Below are 18,638 nucleotides of genomic sequence, written 5' to 3'. Positions count from 1 at the left end.
CCCCCCCCCCCCCCCCCCCACTGATTGATTTAATTGCCGGAGATTTGGCAGATTGCAGCCTGGTTGGGCTTTTTTTACACGATTCATATGCGTATACATTGTCTTTCTTTTGCAGCCAGTTTTTGCAGCTGCAGACGTGTCAATAAGGATCTGGAAAATCTGGGTCATATTTTATTCTTGGGCAAGGAAAAACGCTCTCGTCAGTGATTTGGGTGCTGAAAGTGTATCTCCAGTCTAATTATAAAGCTGGACGTTGTTTAAGAAATGAGGAATTGTTGAAATATCTAAGTGTAACCTTAAAAACGTTGATTTCTATTCTTAGCAATAGGAGGGCAGCTGACTTTCTAACTACTTAACAAATGATGGGTCTCTTCTCTCCCCCCTCCACTCATCTCCCCATAACAGACAGCACAGCTCGAGTAGACATAGGGCAGGGAAAACTCAACCTGCTGTTTGGCCTCATTCACACTACTAAGAGTCGTAGTGGGCCGCTCCTGGAAAGGACAGGTGCTGGGTATGATTACACGCAGCAGCCTGTACTTCTCTATATGAGTTCGCAGCCATACGCCGCCATACGCTCACCGGAACTGCGCATCCGTGCGGGTATTTGTGCTCGGACGCAGACAGGATCATGTCGCACGGATCTGTATGGGTCGGCTCTTAGTAGTGTGAATGAGGCCTTTATGAGCACAATTTTGCCATTGCTCATAATGCAGATCACGCTGGAAGATTAATACAGATAATATGGTATATATTCAGTGGTGTCAAAGTGTCTTCTCTAAATTCCAAAGAAAGTCATCAATGCTAGTGTATTTTGTACATTTTTGAGTAGCGATAAACAGCCTAAAGTGACACTAAACTCAGGAGTTAAATCTTAAAAATACATTCAAGTACCCTAACTATTAACAAAAATGTATCTTATTTGTGTATCACTCAGCTGTAGATCCTCAAATCATCTCTGAATTGGTGCTGACACTGTCCTTCCTTCTGGAGGGGGGCTACTTTTGTTCCCCATGGTCCCTGTGTGTGTTGTAAAGTAGTCAACGCTCCAAGCTCCCTCCCGGGATGGACTACAATCTCATGTTTAGTTTACTCATTTGTATTGAGATTGTAGTCCATCACAGGAGTGTGGTTGGTGCGGAGACTGCTAGACATGTGCATTCTGTTTTGGACGAACCTGCAAATCAACGGAATTCAGTTGATTTGGCGGTTCAACTGAATCTGAAATAATGAATTTATTATACGCCCAAATATCCGAAAACTATATTTGGTCATACATAAATTTGTCTACAAAACGCGTGGCGGCCATATTGGCCCCTGACACGTTCTGCGCATGCCAGCCGCCATCTTGGAGGCAAAGCATATGATATCACATGACGGTGACATCATACGCTGAACGAGCGGCGGCCACATCGGCCACAGGCGCGTTCTGCATGTGCGCCGCCATTTTGGAGTATTTTTTGGTATACACCAAGATGGTGGCACCCGAACATGTGGGCGCCACCATCTTGGTGTATACCAAGATACACTCCAAAATGGCACAGAACGCACTGGGGGCCAATATGGCCACCGCTTGTTCTGCAGCTTGTTGTGTGGTTTCGGATTCGGAGGCTCGTTGCCGAATCCGAAACAGCATTCAAATTTGTTTGACGAAACAAATTAAAATGTTTTCAGTGTTCATTTGTTTCGTCCGAAACAATTTTTTTTTGCCATGCACATGTCTAGTGACTACTTTACAACACACTCAGGGACCATGGGGAACAAAAGTAGCCCCCCTCCAGAAGGAAGGACAGCAATAAAGCTTGTTTTGAGCAGGGATATGCGGAGTTCCCCATCAAAACCTGAACCACATACAAAGGGAGAGAAAACACACCTAAAGGCTTCATTTTCGTGGACTAAATCTTTAATTGGCATGTATTTGTGAAACTCTTTTCACTCACAACTGTGGATTTAGCTTTGCCAGATCCCCTAACTCCCTGTAATCAGCAGAATTAGGTCACCATGCCTGATGTATGTACGAAGCACAGTGTAAAAAGAATGAGGTGTACAATGATGGTGAATCATGCAGCAAATTCTGTCGTTTCAGAAACTCTGCAGGTATTGATGAATATCATTTCAGTCTTCATTCAGTTTGCACAACTCACAACTGGAAAATAAAAAAGTAACCTTATTTCTAGACGAGGGTAAACACCACGGTATGGAGTTAGAAATTTGCTTGTTACAATATTATCCAAGGAAGCACCTAAATACTTGATTGCAATACATATACAGTATGTGACATACAAAAATGCCCAAACAGCTGCACACTGATGAGTTCACCTCATAAAAATAACGTTATTAGGCTCCAGCCATGCTGCACAGTCCTTATAAACCATCCCCACTAGTGCGTTTTACCCTACATGGTCTCAATCATAGAAATAAAGACTGTACACAGCAAAGGAAACATTGCAAAACTGCGGGAAGGATTTAAGAGAACATAAAATATTAATGTATACAACCGGCAGTCACCGGGTTACGAACAAGATAGGGACTGTAGGTGTGTCAGTATTTTTTGTCCTGATAAACACTTTAAAGTGTACCTGTGCCCAAATTATGAACTTCAAAGCAGAACCCCAGGCAGAGTGGTATTTGTGACTTGTGGTGGGAGAAAAAATAGTTACCTCTAATGTTGTTATTATACATGTAACCCTGCAAAAAAAAAAATGTTTCATTGCGAATCGGTTCCCATTTTTCTTTCTTTCTTTTTTTGAATTTCGTATCCAAAATTTGATTAGCTCTTCGGATTTCGTATCCGTCCGCATTTTTGCTTCGGAAGGATCCACAACAGGAAGTCACATGTCTGTGCCTGTAATGCACCATCCCACAGCCAAAAAAAACCCCCATGCGATTGGCAAGAGAACAGTCACATGTCCTATTTAGTTTCATTTTGAACGGAATTCAGACGGATCCAAATTTTCATTAGAGGAACATTCAGATTAATTCTCATTCAGACTCGTTCAAATTCAGAAATTCGGATGCATCCAAATGTCTGAATTTAATGAAATTTGTATGAAAATCCATTCAGAATGAAATGAAATGTACAAGTTTAATGTTTATCCCACATCCGGTGCTGTTCTTATGGCACTGCAATATAGCCAATAGTAAACTAGCATTGTTCCCGCCCTCTGCTGATGGACCTGATGGGGAACTGCAGCAGAGGGCGGGTACAATGCTAGTTTATAGAAAATAGCTCTCTCTGCCTCTGTTGTAAACTAAGAAGATGTATTTCTCCATAATGTCCATAGATACAGAGGTGAATGAGGTCTCATTTTAAAGCGCCTTTTCTGCTTGTTCAGAACATATAAATACTTTAGTGTACATGGTTTGGACACCGGTGCACTTTAAGTGCGATCCTGCTACTTAACATGCACAATTAAATGTATTTATAATGTTCTGGATGTGTGCAAAAAGCATACAGAAAAATCAAAGACTATTACAAGCTACAATATTAATGATGTATAGAAGCTTCTGAAAAACATTTCAGGAAGTATAATCTAGGTCAATATTACATAGATTAGCTGATTATTAGTATTATTATTATTATTATTATTATTATTATTATTTGTATCACATATGTAAAATATAGTGTATAAACAGAGATGTGCATTTAAAGGAAACCCACAGTATTGTGTTTTTTTTTTAAGTACGTCTTTTAAAGGATATGTAAACCCAATCACTAAAACCTCAACTGGAACATGAAAATGTAAAATAATTTTCAGTATTTTTAAACTATCAATAAGATAATCCTTGACGAACCTTACATGCAGGCCCTCGTTTAGGCACATCCTGTTATGAGGTGACAAAATCTGTCCTGACTTCCAGTTGTACTCTGTCCTTGTCGTTCTGTCAATGGGCTTTCAACGTCTGCTTGGGAAGAATGGAATTGAACATTTTTACTTCGTCAACGTTTCAGCAAAATGCATTGGAATCACTTAGCTGCTAATTTCTGCAAATTTACAGCAGAGGTCACGGCTCACTCAATTTTTGTAAAAATTTGTAAAAAAAATGTGCTTACCCCTATTAAACAGATATGAATACCTTCATTAATTCAGTTTTTTATTACCCATTCCTTAATATTATTTCTTAAAGCTCAACATCAGTTTGGACAGTAACCCCACTTGAACCCCACTCCCTTGCAGCCCCCCTCTTAAAATAATTAATATACATACTTTTTTCCCACTAATGTTATGTCCAGTCGTATTTGCCGGCGTATAAGACGACTTTTTATATTTAAAAACATCCCCCGAAAATCGGGGGTCATCTTATACGCCGGATATACAATCTAATCTGTCAGCCCGCTGGATGTGCGGTAATACTGGATGTACGGTAGCTTCGGCTACATACAGTACACCGCGCTGAGCCAATCACGGTGAGCGATGTACACAGCCTCTGCCAATCCGAGCAGGCTTTGTATTCATTAATAGAATACATCGCTTGTCGTGATTGGCTCAGCGCGGTATACTGTATGTAGCCGAAGCTACCGTACATACAGTATTACCGCACATCCAGTGGGCTGATAGATTAGTGGGAGGTCACAAGATGAGAAGATACTTGGGGTCACTAGAGAACACAGTATGCTGTTGAGTGCACAGGAGTCACAGGGTGCATATGGGGTGCCCTTGGGCAACTAGGTGACATAGGATGCTCTGGGGTGCACTGGAGGCACTAGATGACACATGATGCTGTGGGGTGGTCTAAAATCATGGGGTGCACTGGGGCCATTAGCGCGGTATACTGTATGTAGCCGAAGCTACCGTACATACAGTATTACCGCACATCCAGCGGGCTGACAAATGTGTATTTAAACATTATTTTGGGCTATACTCGTCTTATACGATGAGTATAGCCCAAAATATATATTTTATATTTAGAATTTCAATATGTCTCTGTACTAGCCTTCTGTAATCTCCTACATATGACCCCTTAGTCTTCAATAGGAAAGAGTAGTTAAATAAACCAGGATTGAATTTAAGAAACCAAGCTTGCCAATTGGAGGAGTGAGCACAATAATGACCTTTTCCGTGACCTCCTGTTTATGTGATATCCAATCACACCCTCTACCTGGCTGCACTGCTGTGACTGCAGTCGGGAAAGTAAAGGTTCAGGATTTTGTATCATTAAGGGCCCATTCACACCAAAATCAGAAGGAAATTGCAAGTCAATGAAGGGACCGTTAACTTGCAGTTTCTCCCTCCATTGACTTCCATTCTGTTCTATTTAGGTTTTGTTTTTTTTCCCCTTTTTGACATTTTTTTTAAAAATGACCATGTCCTGAGTAGACAAACAACTATGTATTTTCTTTTCTAACTTCCATTTCGATTACACCAGTTTTGCTGCGTTACTTTACGTTCCGCTGAAAAAATGTAGAGCATGCTCTACTCTTTTTTTCATTGCACTGCAATGGATTGGATTGCAACTTTGCGAACTGGTCCATCCATTCATTTGTTGGTGCCCTTGCATTAGCATCCATTGAAAAACGGATCTCAACATTACGTAATGGATCTGGTGTGAATGGGGCCTTATAGCAGAGGTGTGCAAATACAAAACGGGATCAATGAGATTGAAAAAAACACACACACATATGTATTTCAGCTGTGTATTTACCCTTTTACCAAGTCAATTAATGTCTTCGTACATACAAAAGTATAGTCTGCTACAGGAGATAAATTAAAACGAAAGCTTTACCGATTTGAAAAGGCATCAATAATATGTGCGGAACCTTGATGCAAAAAGCTGGTGATTGCTGTAGGAAAAGCAGACTGAGATCAAAGGAAGGTCAGCTTCACTGCTCTACACTTTAGACATCCAAAAGTCAGTCTTTGCTAGCCGCCAGTAACATAATTTGCATGCATTTGCATAGCACAAAACAACGTGTTCTCCAGCGTAAAGCAGCCCAAATAGCCATTTTCCATGAACATTTAAAGGGAGGTAGCACTCACTGATCTAGTTTCCTGCAAATTGTAGCTGCTTAGCCACTCTATTATTTTCAGCTACATGTGCTAAATAGTATTTTTGTTGTTGTTTTATTTTCGAGGCGTTCAGTCCCCTAATACAGCCAGAGGCAGCACTTGTTATAATACCGCTCCCCCTTATGTTGCTGAATCCTGCCCTTCATCTTAGCCCCGCCTCTCTCCAGTTTATCTGTACCTGCTGCTGAAGGTGAATTTACCAATGCCAAGTGCTTTCAACTCAAAATGTGATATGAAAAAAAAAGACACACAAATAAAAGATGCATGCAGAGTACAGCTTTGCATAATATCCATGTTCTGCAAATGTATGCAAAAACCATACAGCTGCTAATGTAATTATGCACACCCTGGGTAAATACTCTACGCGGCAGGACTCCTGTGCAATCTAAATGTGCCCCGGGGGCAGGTTTTTAATCTGTGCAGGAATTCATTAAAAAAAATCCAACAATCAACGATAAATCACATATCAAGCTGAGTTTTTAAAAAAGCCCATAAATTGTGGAAACAAAAATTTCTGCAAAGTTTGCAAAGTGATCTTTATATAGCATCAACTTTACAAAAAAAAAAAAAGTTACAAGGAAATCATTGTGTGCAACACCTCGGAGCGTATTTCTAAACAGACGAATGATTGGTTCACTCATCTATTGGCACCCAACAACCATCAAAACATGGTGCTTATTTGTTAAAGAAATGCAAAAACGAATCCATGCCGTGAGGCTGCCTCTGCACTGCAAGGGTAAGGTGCTCACTTTGGTCCAAGGGACTAAAAGAAAGAAAATATAAATTTGGTCCTGTGGTGAAGACCAGGGGCATCCCGAGGCTGGGTGACACCCGGAGCGGTAACCGAGTGTCATCCCGCCGAGAAGTCACTGCGCATGCGCGTGACGCCACCACGCGAGTGCGCGATGATGTCATCGCGCACAAGCGGCAGTATTCTGATACCTGCCGGCGGCCATCTTGGTGATGGACGCCGGCAGAGAGAGGAGGGGACAGTCACCCGGCGGGATAAGGTATGCCGCCGGGTCCCCTCCTCTCTCCTGATACTGTCGGGCGTTCGGTCCATGACCGAGCGCAAAATAGAAAAATTTTGTATGAGGCCCTGTGATTTATAGATACGCCCCTTGCAGAGCCTGTCTGAGATCCCACACAGCCCACCTGACAGTGATTGCACAGATCACTGACAGGTTGTCAGTGATCTGGACAGCGGGGCGTTCCTCCTCACAGCCGCTAGTGACAGCCAGCAGCCTGCAATGCCATAGCAACCCAGGCAGACCACACGGCATCAGGGGAACCCCTTTGTTCCTCGTTCTAGCTGGGCCACCCTGTGCCCCGGGCCTGGGTTGCTATGGCGATGATTCCGACCTCTGCATGTGACATTTTTTAGGTTTTGCAGTCTACTCTAAAATATTATAAATAATTTATTTTACGACAGATAGGGCTTTCATTTGGTAGCACATTTGGGAACATATATTTTTATTTTGTGGGTTTTTATTGCGAATTAATAAAAAGAAAGATAATGCTTTTTTCAGTAAGCAATGTTTACTTAATTAGTGCATACCCATATATTTACCCCAACCTATAATTAACAAAGTCAGCTGATTAAAATGATATCCCATAAGTATGATGTTTATGCAATACAGAGTAATGGTAAAGCTCAAAGTGAAGGTGTGCATTTTACTTTAGGAGAGCTTTGTTCCCCTTTCAAGAAAAAAAAAAGTTTGCATAAATTTGCATTACTTATGTGAGCATTTGATGCTTGCACAGGGACGCAAATGTCATCCAGATCCTCCAATGCCATTGCGACCTGGGGTTAAACCTAAGGAGGGAATATTTGTATTTATTTTTGGGATATATAATATATGTGTGTGTAAATAGATAGATAGATAGATAGATAGATAGATAGATAGATAGATAGATTGTTTTCTATTTCTTTTATACTTTTTTTTTCTCCCTGGTTAGTAGACACCTCATCTAGACCCCTCATACAGCAGCAGATTACTTCTAATACTGATCTATTGATGGCTGCATTCAGTCAGCAATAGATCACTGTAATAGTGATCTATTGCTGCAGGGGGCACTGAGCAAAGCTAGAACATCTCCATCACGGTCCCAAGGAATCATATCACCACACTCCTAATGAAAACACTGTGCTCCTATAGAGTGTGCTGTAGAAGCATTGGAAGCTCAGGAGCTGAAATGATTACAGACAGCCAGCACCTCCATTGCTAGTGCTGGAAAGAACCCGCTAGAGCCACTAAAACAGGCCGCCATATAAACAGGACAATAAGCTGCTATGCTGGAACTGGGGACTCAAGTAGATCTAAACAAAACCTTTGAATTCCTATATAAGCCCTAAAATGTCAGTTAGTTACTTTTATACGTTTTCAGATCTCCAGCTTTCATTAAAACAATTCCTGGTGATCCTGCCATGAAGGCCAAGTATGTCCTGTTGAAGGGTGACAAAGCTCTTCCCCTGTCGTCCAATTATTCTCCTGCATTTTCACCATGTCACATGTCTCCCTAGTGGAGAGCATAAGACTGACCTTACACACGTTGTGCAGACATAGTCCACCATTTGTCTCTATGAGGGAGTCAGGTCGGAGCAATGATGTACAGCCGACACTTGAGCCAGTGCATGCAGACAGGAAGTATCTGAAAATTGCTGGAGGGGATTAGTAGCATTTAAATAGGGAAAGGGATAAAAGTGGTGGAAGACAAGTATTTATTGGGAAAAAGCAAAACCTTGTTTATCATATGAAGTGTTTTAGCAAACTAAACATTATTTTGTTAGAATTTGGGTCCACATTAAGGATTCTTCGCACCACAACACATGTTATACCCCATGTTATATTAATCTACTGTAATGCAGTATATGTGGGTTGCACTGCATTGCTATTCATTGTTAAAAGCACCCCAACATATAATTACCATGCGCTTCAGCACACTTGCAGTATAGGCAACTACAAGGCACGGATGCAAATGCTTGATACATTGTGGTTCTCTTTATTTTAGGAAATAAAGCAGGACTCGTTTTTAATGAATGTATTGATAACAAACATAAAAATGCATGAAAATGGATACAAAAACGGCGTGAATCTGTCATGCATTGATGTCCCCTTCACTCGTGTATTGCTGGGCATTGCAAATTATATCAATGTGCATTGACGTGTGTTTTGAAATCGTTGGAAAAGCATATACTATGTGTTCAGCCATTCGTATGATCCAGACACCACGCATTATAAAGTACAACTACAAAGGAAAAGCTGAATTTCCAAAAAGTCATCTCAAAGTGATCATAAGTGACATATATTAAAGCTGAACTCCAGGAGCAACAATTTTAATTGAAATATATACTCCTTAATAGCCACAAAGATTATAAATCCACTGAATGTGCAACAAATGTCTTTGTAAACCCAGATATTACATTATCACTAGGGATGCACCGATACTAGCATCGGTATCGGCGGCGATACCGAGTATCTGCATGAGTACTCGTACTTGTTGAGAAGAGGTCAGAATGGAGCAGATATGACTAGGCTGTGACCATGGCCGGATTCCTCACAAGGCCAACGAGGCCAGGCCTCGGGGCGGCAGCGGGGGGGGGGTGAAAAATTGCTGACGTTGCGACCACTGTCCACGAGTACCCGACCCTTTATGGGACAGCCATGGCGCGACTGATGTGTGTGTATGTGTGTGTCTATCACCTGGGGGATCAGTCTGAAAAAACATTTAGGTGTGAACAGCTTCTTCTTCCCATACCAGCTTCTGACTGAGGACCTTCACACCCAGTGTCATCTCCACATCTTCCTCTTCCACATTTCATGTTCATTTCATGTTCATGTTCTTCATAATATTAAGAAACTGACCTAAAGTCATGATTTTGTATTGCTTTAGAAAAAATGTGACCTGTCCCTTTAAGAAAAAGTATCGGTAATTGGTATCGGTGAGTACTTGGAAAAAAGTATTCGTACTCGTACTCGGTCTTAAAAAAGTGGTATTGGTGCATCCCTAATTATCACTATGCTGCACATAGCCTGTGCAGAGGGCAGAGTTGTGGGAGGGGCCCAGCAGGATACTACAGTAGGGGCAGAGTCAAGAGCAGTCACCCTGCACAAGGAGAGAGGGCAGCAGTGAGCTGTCTTTATTACGGGTGGGCGGGGAGAAGACCAGTCATCCTGTACAAGGAGTGAGAGCAGCATTGAGCAGTTTTTATTACAGGAGGGGCAGAGACAAGACCAGTCACCCTGCATAAGGAGAGAGAGCAGCAGTGACCGGTCTTTATTACAGGAAGCTCTAAGTGTCACACTCGATTAGTGCACAGATCTGGAAGAAATACAGAAAGCTCACCAAGATCCAAGAATACACATGACTCTTGTATAAGGACAATATCTGCTTATTCCGGAGATCGGCTTTAAATTCCAATCCATGTACAGAATAGGTAACATTATTTCCTCTTCATGTTTGCGCTGCTGTTACATCAGGTTAAGATGCCCGGTGGAACGTTGACATATTCGCCGCAAATAAATAGGAAAATGATCAGAAGAAGCTTTTTGTTTAATAACATTTACTAATGAAATAATGATTTGTTTTGCTGTTCCCGTAATCATCTTCCTGTTCGGGAATGTTGACAGCTATGTTGCCTAGCAACAAAATATGCTGCCCTTAGATTATGTAATACACAATTAACAAAAAAAAAAGATACATTTTAAAGCCCACTACGTGCGTTTGCAGCGGCTGTTGGGGATTATGATATGACGTGAGGACATAGCATCCGCTGATCTCTGATAGACTCAAGTAGGCGTATGCATCATGTGACTGTATAAAGCAAATCTTGGTGTATGCATTTGTTGTAACATTTTGATGCTAAATATATAAACAAGTTTGTTTTTTTTGGCTTTCTGGCAAAGATCAGTCAAGATACAATAGGAGCTAGGGAACTGGAGTGTCGCTTAAACCTGTTTCCTGACTCGTCCTTGGCATCATGCCTTGTGAAGAGAATTTAGCCAATAGCCCAATGGTGAAACTACAAATGCCTTTGCCTCTGGTAGTCATGCTTGTGGCTGGCAGAGTCTTGCAATGCCTCATGGGACATGAAGTTCCACAACCGCTGAGAGTGCCAAGGTTGCCTACCTCTGCAATTGCGTTACAGTAGTTTCAGTTTTCATTTGTTTTTATCATGTGACTAGGGCTATACTTTGGGCTGTAGTCATGACTTCTTACCGAATGGAAAATTCAGATGGATCTGAAATCCGAATAACAAACCGAATCCAATTTCAGATTCCAAATCCAAAAAGATGAAAGAAATACAAATCCAAATTGATACAAAACGAAACACATTTTATGTGGGGTTACATGTCTACTGAATGGTCACTATGCTTACTGTGCTCTGCCATACACACATGCCATTGGCAGCCGGTCACCACAGGGCCCATTGGGTGAGAACAATTATTGAACGCTCCATTCTACTGCTGCACAACCACAAATACATATTCACAATGTATACATAGATATTATAAGTGGGCACATAGGTCCTGGTGGGCATTTCACAGCTTATTCAAGCCACGTCTTCAGTTCTGATCACCTGATCACATAGATCAAGCAACCCACTAATAATGCCTTCTATATTATATGGGAGGGATGGTGGAAGGGTTTGTTAATATTTTTTGTAGGTTTAAGTTAGTAGAAAGCAGGCTTTCCAACATGACCCACTCCATAAGATGCAGAATACTCCACTCCTGGACTTCTCATTTCCTTGATTCAAAGTGACACTAAACTCATGAGTTACATCTTACAAATACATTCAAGTACCTCATCTATTAACAGCAATGGGGGAAATGTTTCAAAACTGGAGCAGCTGTGCATGACAACCAGTCAGTTTCTCCCTTCAGTTTGTTCAGTTAAGATTTGAAAATGAAACAGAGACGCTGATTGGTTGCCATGCACATCTGCTGCAGTTTATGTCTGCTCCAGTTGTGATAAATTCCCCCCAATGTATCTTATTTGTGTATCACTCAGCTGTAGATCCTCAAATCCTCTCTGAATTGGTGCTGACACTGCCCTTCCTTCTGGAGGGTGGCTACTTTTCTTCTTCATGGTCCCTGTGTGTGTTGTAATGTAGTCACCACTCCAAGCTCCCTCCGGTGATGGACTAAAGTCTCAATACAAATTAGTAAACTAAACGTGGGATTGTAGTCCATCATGAGAGCAAGCTTGGAGCGGTGGTTCTTGCATATTTACTAACCACATGGGGTTGGTAAACTGGTGCACTAATATGTGACATAAAACACCTACCACCATTTTATTTTCTATGGTCTCTAATTTTAGTGATTCGGAGACTAGGCAATCTTCAGGCCTTAAATGTACATTTGTTGCAAAAATTGCCAGGGCAGCATAAGGGTTAAACTGAAAGTTCAGGGTTTAATCAGAATTCTCTGTAATCCAGTGCAGCTCGAATCCAGACAACACCTCACAGGGTCACCAGGAGGGAATTTTCTGCAGCATGGTCTATGTAACTTCCAGGGCAGGGCTGAATTTGGTGGCTGTGAGAAATGTCCTAATTCTGGCATTGAGCATACCATACATGAGACAGCAAGAAGCTTGCACTGAATGATCTTTTGAGAATTCCTCTTTCTGCATCTCAAGCAGGTGTTCCCAGATTGCTGTATGATTAACCAAAGGCCGAGGGCTGGACTGGTTCACTGCAGCAATGGCTGGATAAAGAAAGAACCGACGTTGATTTTCAATATTTGAGACTGGCGTAGACAACATTTCAGGAAAACTTTAGCAGGGAATATTTAATTTTTTTGTTCAGAGACCGCCCGATTCACAGTTATAATGCAGCATTTAACGTGCACTTAATGCTCAGGTAATTGCTGTTTTGCAATCAATTTTCCCCTTTGAAGAGGCCTGAGAGTGGGGCCACACAATAAGACGGATTCAGGTTGAATGGCTGACTTTCAGAGAGATTTCGGCTAAAAAAACACCTGAAAGGGAATAGTGCAGCAGGCATGCAGGGCGCGACAATGCTCGAGAATGCCGACGGGGACGTAATTCTGAAAACAAAAGTCACCCGATGAGAGAGTGAAAATCAAACTTCAGGCGCTGTGCCAAGAAGAGGGAATTTTTCAGACCTCATTATGACATACGTCCTGCTCGGCTAACCTGCAGTACATCAAGAGCTGGTGGAAGGATTACGCATTTTAACGGTATGCCTTGAACAGTGCCAAGGACAAACAGAGCCCATATTCCTGTTTGGAGGGCGCAAGTCACTTCTGCAAGAATAAGATCTCGATTGCAATTACATTTGAAGCAGTCATTAGGTGACTAATGGAAAATCCACTTTCATCGATGATCTGGAAGAGCGGACCCATGTTATTCACTCTGCTAGGCGATAGGGCATTTTAGCAAAATGGTGACAAGATCTAAAGGGCCATATCCCATTTTACTTATTGGCAAAATGATAGTGGGCCCTACTCTCATCTAAGCCCGATCTCCACTCCAGCATCATCCCGTCTCATCATGTGAGCCCAGACTGTTAATACTATTCCTGTCCCATTGCACTGCTAGACCGGAATCCTATGGTAATATAAAGGAGGGTGCTAAATGACATGTGGATGGCGCCGCACATATCCAAATGTAGAAGAAGTAGTTACTCGCACACCTAGGTCCAATGCATCAATCTGTCCTTTTATTGAAGTCAGATACACAAGGTTTCGGAACCTAGCATGGTCCCTTCATCAGGCATGATCACTTTGCTTTCTGCCTGACGAAGGGACCATGCTAGGTTCCGAAAACATTGCTTTGTACTTGTGATGCCATGTATATCTGATGTCAATAAAAGGACGGATTGATGCATTGGACCTAGGTGTGCGAGTGACTACTTCTTCTACACCCAGGTTGTTAATGACCCCCTGGGCTCAGCATCATCATGCATTCCTGGGCTCACCCTTGTAATCCTGCATGAAACGCTGCTTACACATCGCAAGGTGATGCAGCTTTCAAGGCCACCCACTGTACACCATTGGAGAAGTGGAAGAAGGAAAGCACTTGGATCACGCCTTCCTTAATTCTAGGTGTTTTCCCTATGCGATAGCATTGAGAACACCTGTAATCAGGGAAATTATGAAGCAAACGTTTTAAACTCCACTGGATGGCTGCAGGTCCCTGTAGGGAGGGCTCAGTTTAAGAAGGGAGTAATATGTTTTCTTATTATGTCCTGTCCTGGCAAGGAAGTACAGCACATCATTATTAGGGCAGTGATGTGACACAGGGGACAGTTTTGGCTCCAGGCCTATAGAGAACCTGACCGTATTCAGTATATGCACGAATCTGAACATTCAGTTATTAATGTATAAGTGTGCATGCTTACTTAGGAAATATTTATCTTTGCCTCCTGATATGGCTTTACTTACCTTTTCTAAATTTACTTTGTGCTATCTTAAAAGTCAAGAGCCAAACCTCACTTTACAATATTGAGCAATTGGTGTTCTATCAACCCTATGTATATATATTCCCATGAGAGGGCCAAAAATACAGTACAAAAAGTTCTCAAAATAGAATGGGTTCACAAACGACAACACAGAACAGCCAACACATTTGGGGCTCAAATACCTCCTCCTTCTTCAGGGCTTAAACGTAATGGGTAGTAAAAGGACTTTAAAGCTGGCACAAAACATCAGAGATAAATTACCTGCCTATCTTATAGGGTACAGCCCAAATCAGTGATACTCATCACCGGAGCCATTGTGCTTTATCATGTTCTGACAGTTTTCTGAATATTTAAATTCAGTGCCTCACCTCTGCTTGTCCCAGTCAACCCTATGTGGCTGGTTTACTGTAGGGCAGTTGTAACTCATGGTATCAGAAGAGCAGAAGGGAGGGATGTGGAATCAGCAATCCTGGAGATGGGCTTTAATATTCTCTCTTTTTTAAAAGCACCTTTCAAAGGGGTAACTATAGATCACAGGCCCCATAGCTGTGACTAAAGACACCAAGATCCCAACACCTCCTCTTGTGCATCTAACATCAGCTTGTAGACTTTACAGAGGATTAGGGTTGTCATACACCACATCATCCCTCAATGATACATTACTGTGTTATGTGTTATCTTCACATGTTCTATGTTTAAATTGCCTCAACAACCTAAATGGGCCCCCTCCTGCCCCCAGGCCCCATAGCAGCCTTACACCACTGGTGCTTTATATATATATATATACATATAGTTAATTCTCCTTTTAAGACTCATGTCTACATTCTAGTAATAGGTCCTCATTAGCTAGAGGAACCTACATACCTCAGTTCGACAAGACAGCAAAGTTCCCCAATGCATATATTTTGTAATTGGTTACCTTGCAGCACACATTTATCACTGGCAAGTCAAACAAAAAGGGGGCCTCTTTCCAAGGCCCTCCACAAGTGCCTCAAACTTCAGTGCCTATTATTCTACACTGGTTTTAGCACTGTTTACGTACAGTTCTAGACAAAGCCTTTTGAATGGCACTGTAACAGTTCCAAGTCCTGTACATACTAATAACCATTATACAGAAAGCCAAAAAGCCTAATTTTATGTATCTTCCCCAGCCTTGAGCCCGGTGTGATTAAGCCCGTCTCACTTTGTACTCTCCTAGAGTTGTAATTTCCATTAGCTTCTGACAAGGCCATATCTAAACAAGACAATAATTTATGACATTGTGATAAGAGAGCCTTAAATGCACCTAAAATGTGTTTCTGCGTGGAGAGTGTGTACTTTGCTTGTTAAGGCAGCTCATTAAATATTTATTAGATACCATTCCAATTATTTATTACACAGATTGGTGGTAACCTTTTACCGCAATTAGCTTGACCTGTCTTAGACTTTATCTATGATATCTATGATATGTTGACGATGTTATTAGCCTTGTTTCTTTATAATACTTTTATTCCCACCAGCTCTTTCCATTCCTTTCCTCTAAAACCTAAATAAACTTCCATTATTTACAAAGACATAACTAAACTTGTATTTCTTATGATAATGTGGCCCCTGGTGGCCCCTGGTTGCTTTACACAGGAGAGTCTGGTCCTAGATTCATTTAGCCATGTGTCTGTAGCTAAAACAGCCATCATGGTGCCTGGATAACATGGTGGACAATGCCTGAAAGAGGCACCATGATGGCTGTTTTAGCTACAGATAAATGGCTACATGGATCCAGCACTAGTCACTCCTGTGTAAAGTGAATCCTAAAGTAGTATTTGAAGCTGAATCTCCACTCAGTGCTGACATGGTAATCATATCGCTTTGTGTACGTGCACAAGTTATGACATTAAAGTAGACCTTGCAGAAAAATGAAAGGTCTGCTTACCAGGTCTGGCTCCTCTTCACCTGTAAAAAACACAGCCTAACAACTCTTCAGAAATGTTCTTCTAAAGAAGAAAAGTTAGATTATATACTTACCTTACGCCTGTCTTCTGCATCGCTGGGCATGGCGTCAATATCGTTCTGGCACGATTCCTAGGAAAAGATGAGGATGCTAAGGGACATTCCATCACCTGAGCGGCAGCAAGCCGTATCCCAAGTTCGAGTGAGTATATCTTTGTTATTTTAGAGACAAAAATTAGCAATTAATCCTTGCAGTGCGGGGGTAGTCCTACTGCAACGGTTAATATTTCTACTTCCTGGAGTTCCTCTTTGAAAGGTTTTGGCTTCATTTACACCTTATGACTAACAGCATCTAGTTAAAATAGCAATAAAGTTTGTAACAAAGTATTTATTGGGTTTTTGAAGTAGAAATAGTTAGACATTTTACATAGTATTTGCTGGCAACATTAGGTCATACAACAAGCAGTTTGGTAAGTACAATAACGTGCAAATGCAAACACAATGCAGTATCATCAATCTAAAATGAGTCATAAAGAAAGAATAGAAAAGAAGGAAGATCAAGTAGGGAGTCCATCGGGTGGTCGGCTTTGGTGTAGGCTTGGGTCGGTCCCGCAGGTCCACAGATCATAACTAGGGGTTACTCATCTCATCTCCCGTAACTCTATCAACCTCATCACAGGCGTCTAAGAGTGTAATAGCAATAAAGTTTACAAAAAAGATCACCTTCAATGAAGGGTTTGGGTTCCCCTGTTCCTCAACATCTAAAGTTATGTTTCCATTTAATAAGGGGCATTTCTTAGGCACAAGAACATGTCAAGGATAGTAAAACACGCTTTCTGGAACCTTAAGAGTCAATTAAAGCCCACTGCACCTTAAAAAACTATCATAAATCAGCTTCATTTCTCATATGCATTTCACTGCAAAAGCCAGATTTCCACCAAAATGTCCTGATCCTTAGTTGAAATGTTTCTCATACCTAGCCGTAGCCTTGTTTTTCTTGAACTTGAGCTGAAAAGTCCAATGATCTTTTAGAGAATGGAAGTCCGCTGGAATTATATGTGTAGCTAAGCATGTCCTCATATTCCAACTTGACCTGACGCTCTCGAATTTCTCAAAACAGAAACTCCAAAACTCTTCTCTAAAGATGACACCTCAAACTATTTTTGTTCTGCTTGTGTTCTATTTCCTGTTAGATTCATTAGTAATCAGTTTATACGGTACATTGCTATTTATGCATGCATATTAAACAGGATGCTATACATATCTGCACAGGCAGGAGAGAGAAGCATAATACGTGCTTGTGATCTTTTCCAAACTCCCTGAAGGCTGCCTGGCCCAGGGGGAAATCACATGAATTATAATGTGCTCCTCTCTCTGGAGAGCAAACGGCATAAATTATATTATGGAAATGTTGCAGTCCTGCCAAATCATTAGTGCATTAAATAGAGCGGTCAGGTTCGGTCCTGGAAACGGTTTACTTGGACGCTCTGCTTGTGAAGTTGTAATCGCTATATGTCGCTAAAGCAGCCGCATGACCCCATTAAAGTTTTAAAAAGAGAACATAAAATCATAAAATGAATTCCTGTTTATAGAGGTCCACAGTCTGTAAGGTCCAAGTGAAGGTGCGACAATTAAAATTTTAGCTGCCATGAGTCCAATGTTCTGAAGTGGTCTATAGACATGTAAGCTGTGGAAAAATTTTAGGATTCGGGATTTAGGTCCGAAATTCTATTTGGTTTGGGTTTCGGATTCAGATTACATTCGAATTTCGTTAGTTTCAGATGAGTTTACGAATATTCGTTGTAAATACCACAGAAAACCATATACAGATAGTAATACTAAAGCCGAATCTCCTCGACCCGAATGGCATTCGGGATTGGAATTTCTGAATTGCATACGGGAGCTCCCGAATGCCATTCGGGTCTGTGAGCCTCAGCCTTAGTAATATATGTATATGGCTCCCAGACCCAAATGGCATTCGGGAGCTCCCGAATGCAATTCAGAAATTCGGATCCCAAATGCCATTCGGGTCTAGGAGCCTCAACTCTAGTACAAGTAGCCCTTACTCCTTCACAAGGGGGGAGACGGCATCTGGGTGCCCCTTTATTAAAGGGGTACCCTAATGTGTATAAGCCCCGTGCCCACACCCCCACAACCAACACCCCAGGGCTTGTGGGGAAGAGGCTCTTGTCCTCATCGGCAAGGGGACGAGGTGCTTTTCCAGGAGCGACCCTGGAAATACACCCTCCCAATGCCGAGGGCATGTGGCCTGGTAT

The sequence above is a fragment of the Nanorana parkeri genome, unplaced genomic scaffold (genome assembly GCF_000935625.1).
Source record: "Nanorana parkeri isolate BGI_ZX_2015 unplaced genomic scaffold, ASM93562v1 scaffold204, whole genome shotgun sequence".
Lineage (NCBI taxonomy): Eukaryota > Metazoa > Chordata > Amphibia > Anura > Dicroglossidae > Nanorana > Nanorana parkeri.
Note: the sequence above shows the minus strand (reverse complement) of the source record.